The sequence below is a fragment of the Drosophila elegans genome, unplaced genomic scaffold (genome assembly GCF_018152505.1).
Source record: "Drosophila elegans isolate 14027-0461.03 unplaced genomic scaffold, ASM1815250v1 contig_149, whole genome shotgun sequence".
NCBI lineage: Eukaryota > Metazoa > Arthropoda > Insecta > Diptera > Drosophilidae > Drosophila > Drosophila elegans.
Genome location: NW_024545513.1, coordinates 26,025,947 through 26,035,024, shown reverse-complemented (window position 1 = coordinate 26,035,024; position 9,078 = coordinate 26,025,947). Strand labels below are relative to the sequence as shown.

At 40.6% G+C, this 9,078-nt stretch overlaps 1 long non-coding RNA gene across 1 annotated transcript; it reads left to right on the top strand.

Annotated features, from left to right (window-relative positions):
* The first annotated feature begins 6,244 nt into the window (after positions 1–6,244).
* LOC121466751 lies at positions 6,245–6,606 on the top strand. The gene is made up of 3 exons (XR_005976942.1): positions 6,245–6,342; positions 6,399–6,468; positions 6,525–6,606. It is a non-coding gene; the product is annotated as an uncharacterized LOC121466751 (long non-coding RNA).
* The last annotated feature ends 2,472 nt before the right edge of the window (positions 6,607–9,078 follow it).

Here is a 9,078-nt window from a genome sequence, read left to right as displayed (position 1 = left end):
TGCTCCAACGTGGGGTAGGTGTGACCAGATTTTATTAACATTGAGCGGGCGTTTGAATTCTCCCGTGGGCTTAAATCATGTTGACTTGTGCAAGCAGGGCCGTCACACATTTTATGTGCCTAAGGGGAAACATATGAAATTAGACGTAGCCAAATCGTTCGGTTCATTAACCTTGGCAATCAAATATATACAAATTAAGGTACAAACACAGCACAAGATTGGTATGAGAAGGGTTCTTTTTCTCCGCCTTCAGCAACGAACATGGGACCATTTAGAGCATACTAAAAAATCTTTAAGGATTTCCCGTCGCCATATATTTAGTGACGCGCATGGATTAACAACGGATGTGTTTAACGTGTGCTCAGGAGATGGACAATTCCGATTCTTAATTGGAAATTTTGCATTGTCATGCATATCCTTTTCTAGTGCACTGGAGAGAGAACGCGTTGCTCTCTAAAGGACAACACCTAGGGTCTGTCGCAGCAGTGCTACTAAAATAATTTGGAAGATGACTGACTCGTAATATGCCGAGAGGCATTAACTTGCGATAAGTAACTTAAGGCAAGTAATTGATTAGATTGCAAAAAAGGTGGAAGACGAATTCTAATCTCCGTTGGACCAGGCACACATAAAAAGACCGACGGATGCCTCTTTATCAGCCCCCGGCAGGTCCACCACAATTACATAACTAAATTTAAAGAGATAACAACAAAATAATGTTACGGACCTGGTTTTTCGATGGGGCAAGGCCGGCTTGCCAGTTCATCTCATGGTGGGTTCTTCACAGCCCTCAGTCCGCTTAACAGCCCAGGTGATCGACCATCTCAGTCCGACGAAATCACATCAAGACAAAATGTAAGCAAAAATAAAATAACTTTACTTGCGTTGGACAAATTGGAGTTTAGGTGATGTACTCCGGCACCCCACCCTACCTGAGATCTGGCATGCATCCTTCGCCAAATCTACCTTCCGCTGGCTCCCGCCAGCCTACTCCAGGGTCAGTCTCATTTCCCCTCCCCATAGACGAACACTTAGCACATCACTCTCACGTTACAATTTTATTCTTAGCCATAAACACTCATCTTCATTTCTCGCCTTGAAATACTTCAGCTAATTTATTTATATTTATTTGCTTCCCCTTGCTACAGCTGCGATGCCAAATTCATACAAAACATATAAATATGGATTAATTCATAATTATTCAATTCAATAACCCTACCTATTTGGAGCTCCAATCAGGGGTTAAATATTGAGATATTTTCATCTCGGGATTTCTAAAGTTATTTATATGAGATTCCTTACTACATACATTCGCAAATATGTGTGTAATTTACTTTACACGTTATTTTACATATCAACTGTTGCGAGACCTCCGCAAATTTACATTGGTTTATGTAAATATATATTCGTTTCTTTGCTTCCCCAAATTTTACTTATATCAAATTTTATCTTTTGCTTAAAGGTACTGCTTATAATATTAAGAAACGGTATAAATAGATATATGTTTTTAGACAATTCACGATATATGCATGTGGGATAGATATGTATATGTGTGCATAAATATTCCAATAAATTAACATATAAAATTATACTAAGGTGGACGAACGAATCTTATATAAATTATTGCGGACGAAATAAATAAATAAATAGAGTAATAAATCTTCCAGCAGTGGTCTGGCCCGGAGCCGGTGGCACGTGGTCCAGATATTGTATAATTTATCTTTATTTAGGGACCCTAATCGAAAAATGTTGGATTTGTTTTCCCTTTTTTTTTAATATTAATTTTCTCTTATTACTTTTTCGTTGACGGTGCTTTCCTTTCCCGGTTCCGGCTGCCGATTTTCCGTTTCCGTCGTCCAAACTCGTCTTGCTTTCCATCCTGAATATTAATATATTTTTATTCTCGATAACTAAACTTCAGACTGATGGCCACTACCCCATCATTTAACTCACTTTTTTAAAAAAATTCACTTGGATATATATTACTATAATTTTTCCGGACTACTTTCTGCTGTAAAACTCTTTTGGAACTCGTGGTGGCCTGTTCCCTTTCAGCCCGATATATAACCTCTGCCTCAGCATCAGCATCACCCGTTTTTTTCCCTGTTACCTTTCTCGGGTTTTCGCCAACGGCAGAAACCTCTTTCATCTGTATCACGTAGCCGCTTGGCTCTCATTCAGCTATAGGCGTGGGTGCAGTTCCTCCTGGTTTGGTGTGGGTGGAGATACTTCTGGGCCAGGAGAGGTGGCGTAATCTAAGAGCAGATTAAGGTGCTCTTTCCGGATCGTCCACCAGGGGCGCCTCTTACGTTTCACATTTCCCCTTCTTTTTCCGGCCACACTGCCATCTCCTCGGGCGGTATTCCCCTATCGATAGCTTTCAATTGTAGCAATAAAATAAAAATTAAGCATTCAACATTAATAGTAAGTAAGGGAAGCAAAGTTCAAGCCATCAGGCAAAATCGTCCGATATTTAGCCAAGACAAAAAAGTCTAAATATACCAGGAAACACGAAAATACTAATTCAAGTCCCACCTTGATTGAATTTACTACGCAGTTGTGTCGAGTTACACACCTCCCATGCTTTCGGTGGCATTATTGCACGATGTGGTTTGTTGTTTCGGGAGCTTCACATCCTGCACGACACTGTCAATCCAATTCCTGCCTTCCCCTCGTAGTACGAGACTTTGAAAGTAGGGCATTTATCCGAATTTGAATTCCGTTTTAATAGTTCTTTTCTGTTAGCAAACACGTGAAGCAATTCTGTAAGATCCGCTATTAACCTAACCCGAGCCCTCCGCTTTTCATCCTCGATCAAAGAGCTAGCATTCTCGGATTGTTCGAGATGAGCCCATTTTTTACTGCTCAATCTTTTTAAACGAAACATCGGTGTCATATATCTTATTGATGGAATTCCGAGTCCCTCACATACATGGGGGGCGAGAATGAATGCTACCGGCACATCCAGTGAAAGATTTAACCAATTTCTCAAATAGAATCGTACAAGTTTGTCCAACTTTCTTAAAACGCCTTTCGTCACACTCCCAAGTGTTAGCTTGTGATAGTGCAGTGGGATAAGGACCGTTCTTAGTGCAAATAACTTCTGTTCTTGCTCTTTCGAAGCCAATCTCAGGCCTCCCGAGTCAGCCGACGAAGGGTGGGGTACGTCTCGTAACCTGGCAGATCCACAGACCACTAACTGCAGCAAACTTTCAGGGGAGCCTACTTTCCGGCACTATCTCGCTCTTCTCTTTCGCACATACTCTGGGACCGCGTTGGATTCTCTTTCAGCAATCACTTGCAGTATATACACCGAGAAAATTTGAGAACGAAAAAACCAAGAGCAAAACTGCTCTAATTCATTAATTTTACTTCTCACTTTATCGAGAAGAAACGTTCTTGAAATCGAAGAGAAATTGTTCTTTTTGTTCTCGAATTCGCTGATCGAGAAGAAAAGATCTTGAACCCGACAAAAAAAATAGTCTAAAACTTTAAAAAATTGAAAGAGATAAAAATTGTGGGGGAAGTCCTTTCTCCGTTCGGAAAGTTACCGAAGTATACTTCCGGTATCGTCTTTTTCTTTTGAAATTTTCGCCCGGGGCGCGAGTAAAAGTTTTGTCTTTGATTGATTGAGTGTTGAGAAGTGGAAGCATGGAGACGGAGATCGCAAAAACTGACCAGTTGTTTGACCAATTGGTTTCATTTGATTTGTTTGAGGACCAGCGATACTTGCACGGTAAGTAATTACAGTACCGCCCCAGCACTCGTAGAGTCACAATTGACAAAAACCCCACGCAAGTGATAAAAATCTTCGTTGCCTGTGTGCTTATGTGCCTGCACAATCAACGATCACCACCTCGATGGTGAGAATTAGCAGCAACACCCCTTTATCTATCCTTCCTCCCTCTCCGATCCGCAATACTAAACGGCAGACCAATGTGCCTCCCAACGAGGCGGCCTCTACATCCCCTGCCGCGCGCTTGGGGGACAATCGCTATGAGATTTTGTCTGATGGAGCGGAGACTATGGACCAAGACCTGTCTTATGCCGACTCTGACAATGATGACCCTGCTGCCCCCCAAGTAGTTGGACAACCCGCAAAATCAAACAAGTCGCCATCTATATGCATACCGAGTGTAAGCGATCCGTTTTCCTTGGAACAGGCCCTTAATCAGAGCATTGGTTCCTCTAATTATAATATACGTACCTCTAGGTGTGGTGTTTCCAGAATCTATACAACAAACTCTGACGCTTTCCGTGCAGCTGTTAAAACTCTAATAACGTTAAACTTTCTATTCTGGTATCATCAACTTAAGGAAGATAAACCCTACAGAGTAGTGCTCAAAGGCACCAATGCTAATGTTCCCAAATCACAGACAGAACAATCATTTAGTGACCACGGCTTTGAGGTGCTAAATACATACTACCCCAAAAAGACAGACTGGAAGTACATTCAGGTCAATGAGGAAGATAATGAAAATACAATAAACTAGAAAACTAGTCAAAATTTATTCTATATCAACCTAAAACAATGCCCGAACGTTGCAGAGGCCCTAAAAATAACTCAACTTGACATATACAGAGTCACTGTTGAACGTGCCTCCAGTAGAAAAGACCTATTACAATGTCAAATATGCAAAATTTTTGGGCACTCTAAGAACTACTGTGTCCAGACCCCTATTTGTGGTAAATGTAGTGGTCCTCATATGACCGGCTCAGTACTCTGCACAAGCGATATATGTTTGTGCGTAAACTGTGGAGGCGATCATGCCTCTACAGACAAAGTAGTAGTAGTAGGCCAAGGCCTAGGCTCCCGATGACTGATAGTCCTGTGACAAACATCCCCACTCAGCGCTCCTCTCGTGGATACATATCAGGTGAGGCATTAAGGACCAACATATCCTATGCGGACATTGTCCGATCCAACAAGATCCAACCAAGAACTCATAAAACTCTGCAGAGCGACGCAGGCTCACCCTCTGACTCTAGCCTCAACAACAAACAACGTTGCGCTAGAAAGCTCCATTAGTGCCATCAACTCCAGAATGGACCAACTATTTAAGCTTATACAGGAAACTGTCGAGGCTAACAAAGCTTTCAGAGAACTGGTCCAAGTTCTTATTTCACGGATGCCGAAATGACTCAACCAATCTTAAAAATCGGATTGTGGAACGTTCGTGGATTAATTAGAGGTTATGAAGAGCTTCGATTATTCCTCAATGCTCATAATATAGATGTCATGCTTGCCACAGAAACACACATGCGCGATAGTCAGCGCATCTACCTGCCAGGTTATCTTACTTATCACGCCCTCCACCCCAGTGGTAACTGTGGGTGGAGGTGGCTCTGCAGTCATTATAAGATATAAGTGGATAGCTAGCGCTCACCTGCAAACATCGGAGGGGATTGTCACAATATCTGCTGGATAATTGCCTCCAAGGGAAAGATGGGCAAAAGCCGAATTAGAATCAATGTTTTCTGCTTTAGGCAACAAATTAATTGTTGGAGGTGATTATAATTCCAACCATGTATGGTGTGGTAATTCAAGAGCCTGCTCTAGAGGTAATCTGATGCAAGAAGTCTTTGTTAATGGGCAATACCAAGTTCTGGCTACTGGCGAACCCACTTTCTACTCCTACAATCCCCTGATAGCACCGTCAGCACTAGACTTCTTTGTAACTAATGGGTTCACCATGGGCAGGCTAAATGTACGAACACTTCACGAACCTTCGTCGGACTACTCCCCGATTTTGGCTGAACTGCATACCACGCCGTTGAAAAAACCACAACGATCAGGATTACTTGCCCACGGTGCTAACATAAACGTCTTCAAAGCCCATCTTGAACAGCTGAGCGAGGTTAATAAACAAATGCTAGAGGCGGGGGTTATTGATAATGACATCAGGCTTTTCATGAGCAAACTAAATCATGACACATACGCTCCTAGACCACTCCATTTACCACCCAGAATTGCGGCCTTGCTTAGTCTGAAACGTAGAGTTAGAAGGGAATATGCAAGAACAGAAGATTATCGTATTCAACAGATTCACAGTAGGCTGGCCAACTGTTTACATAAGGCCCTTGCCAGTAGAAAGCAGGACCAAAATCGCTGGCCAGTGCCATCTATGAGGCAAAAAAACTGAAAGTGTCGCCATCTAGTGGTCAGTTGGGTGCCGCGATTGGGGTAAGAATTTTCGGAGTTAAAGGAGCAACAGAGTCAGTTGTCATATTCCCGGAAAACGGAGAGTTATCCTATGGGGGCTAATTTAGCTTCCCGCCCAGAGCCACGAGCTGCTGGCTTTTTCTCTTTTTGGCAGTCATCGAGTGCAGTTCAATTTAATTGTAAGTGCAAGCTTAATTAGTTGGTGAGAATTAACCTAAAATTGATATAACTATAGTGGCAGTGTGTTAATGTGACGGACAGAATTTCCGGATTAGCTTAAATATAGCGCTAAATCCTGTTCATGGGTAATGAAAAGAATCGGCTATGGAAATTGCAGACCCAAATGTTTTTTTTGATTTAGGTTTGGCGCTTAGTGTCAGATATTGGATCCGGTCTTTGCTCTGTAGGGGGAATAAATTTATCAAGAAACCCCAAAGAAGTGAGAATTCATCCGACAGAAGGAAAATTATCGTCACCAAAGGGGTCTCAAAGGCCTAAAAGTCACTCGAGTTGATTATTAAATTCACCTTAGTCGCTGGGAGCCGAATTAGGATGGAGAGAGGGGAAAATAGTCCAAGAGAACTTAAGTTTTAACACCTTCCCAGATTACATATTGCATTTATTCTTCGTTTTCATCATCTTCGTTATCTCCCGCAAGCGAGCGTAAATTAGCGAAGCTCCGCTTGGCAGGCAGTTTTTCGGCGCGCTGACCTAGGCAAGACGCCTCGGTCCACGATCGGACTAAATTAAAATTAACTCGACGTATACAATATAGAATAATAGTTTAAACGCCGCACGAAATGTAAAGTAAATCGGAGAGCCAAAGATCGGTCGAAGAATGCGGAAAATGGATAATTCATAAGTTATTTTGTAATTTTTTTTGTCTAGGTTATGTGAGATAAGCAAGTGAGTGTAAAAAAAAGAAAAAAATAGGAAAAAGGAAAGTGTGGTGATGGTTAGAAGGCAAGGAAGGCTTTAATGGAGAGCGGCTAAAGGTCCAGATTGCTGTAAGCAATATTTATTTTAATTTTATTTGGTGGTTAAATCAAATAATGTGTTAGAAAAAAAGCCTAACGGAAAAGAAGCGCTTTCGTCGGTGGATCTCCGGAATGGTGGAGAGTCAAATATCACGTTTTGGTAATATGTCTCCATGAAAATATATACCAAAAGAGTTATTATATGTCCCACCGTTCAAAGCATAAAAGCTTAAATAGTCCGTAAAGGAGAAGAAAAAAGAGCGGATTTATCATCTCTCTCGCCTCTCGAGTTTTTTTGTGAGATAAATTTTGAAAGAAGCAAAACCACTCCATTTGATTTCGCCGAAAGCTCATCTCTGCAATTTCTGCAGCTTCCGTAAACTCACTCTCAAACGATATTTTTGATGTTAAATTCGTATTGTCATTTAACTTCGAATATTCATTTAATAATCTAATTGTATTGCATGTATTTATGTTCTTATTTAATATCTCTTTAATATGTTCTCTAGTATTAAGAAATGTTATTAGGTTTTAAATATATTTTATAATGATTTGCTTAAATCTATTTTTTGTTTGCCTTCGACTAGGATGAGTCCCCTGTAAAACCCGATTCAGTTAAAGGGGCCATTCAATGTTATTATGGGAGGTTTTCGGTAAAGAATGGCCAAGGCAGGGAGGGCAGATGTAGTTCCTTTAGAACACCCGAGGAATACTAGGAATTCCGCGAGTGAAATAACTATCCCTCTTCGTGATTGTGTGGGTTCATATAATTTTTCCTTTAATTTTAATTTTCATCTAGTTGGTAATGTAGTATAACAGTGGTCTGAAAGATGTGTTTACATCCCAGCCACAGTTGCTGCGGTACTCATGACAAATATCTCATATCTAGTCTTACCTTAATTTCGATATTAGGCGCATAGGTGTAACGGGTAGCTACACTGCAAATTATTTCAGGCGAGATGTTGAAGGTGAAACACAAGCGCACGCGAAATAGTTGCCGGCTGGCGGCTCGTCGACTAAGGCTGTGGTGTTAATGTTACTCTAATAATCGCGTGCAACAACAATGAACCGGAAAAGATAGAGACACACATATAATTATTGCTGCTGAAAGAGAGAAAATACCCTAATGCTGCTGAATTCCCCTTTTCGCCTCCTTAGGTGTTATGAAGGTCTAGTCGAGCCAACCACCTGCTCATTAGCCTGAGCGACCCCTTTTCTTAAGCGCTACCCTACATCGCTAGCTGCGGCCAAACTCATATTTTCTTAAAACATTATAAAAGTTTTATTAACCGCTAAAAACATTCTTAACATTAGACATTAGACATTGGACATGTATAAATACGACATATGACTAATAATATATTAATTAAAGCGTATAAATATTGAATGTGAGAAATACGTAAATTAACTTTTAATATTTCTTTCTTTTCCTGAATAAAAATCAAAACTTAGGCCAATGGGAAGGGAATTTAATCCGCATTTAAAGAAATTAATTTAAAACGATTAATAAAAAAGTACGACTGCAGAACTATTATCCCGTGCGATTGAGTCGTAACCAAAATTGAGTTTTTTTTTCTTCTACATTAGAGCGCTTTGAGTTTCACTCATTTTTCTTTCTGCTCATTCTCTTGACGTTTGAGGTCAAAATATTATAATTTTCATTTTTTTTCTGGTCACGATGATATATATTTTTCTGTATGATACAGAATTCAAATTGGATTTTCTCACTCACCGATATTTAATGCAATCCATCGACGAAAGCACTTTCCTCGGGATGCGATGAGCTATAGGGGTTAAGAATTAATGTACACAATAAAAAGAACAAAAAAAACAATTTTGCTGCATCACCTCATCACACCACACTGCACCTTTTTTCCCACGATTTGGGGTTTTCTAGATCGACATTCGCACCGCCACTGCCATATTTAACAATTAACA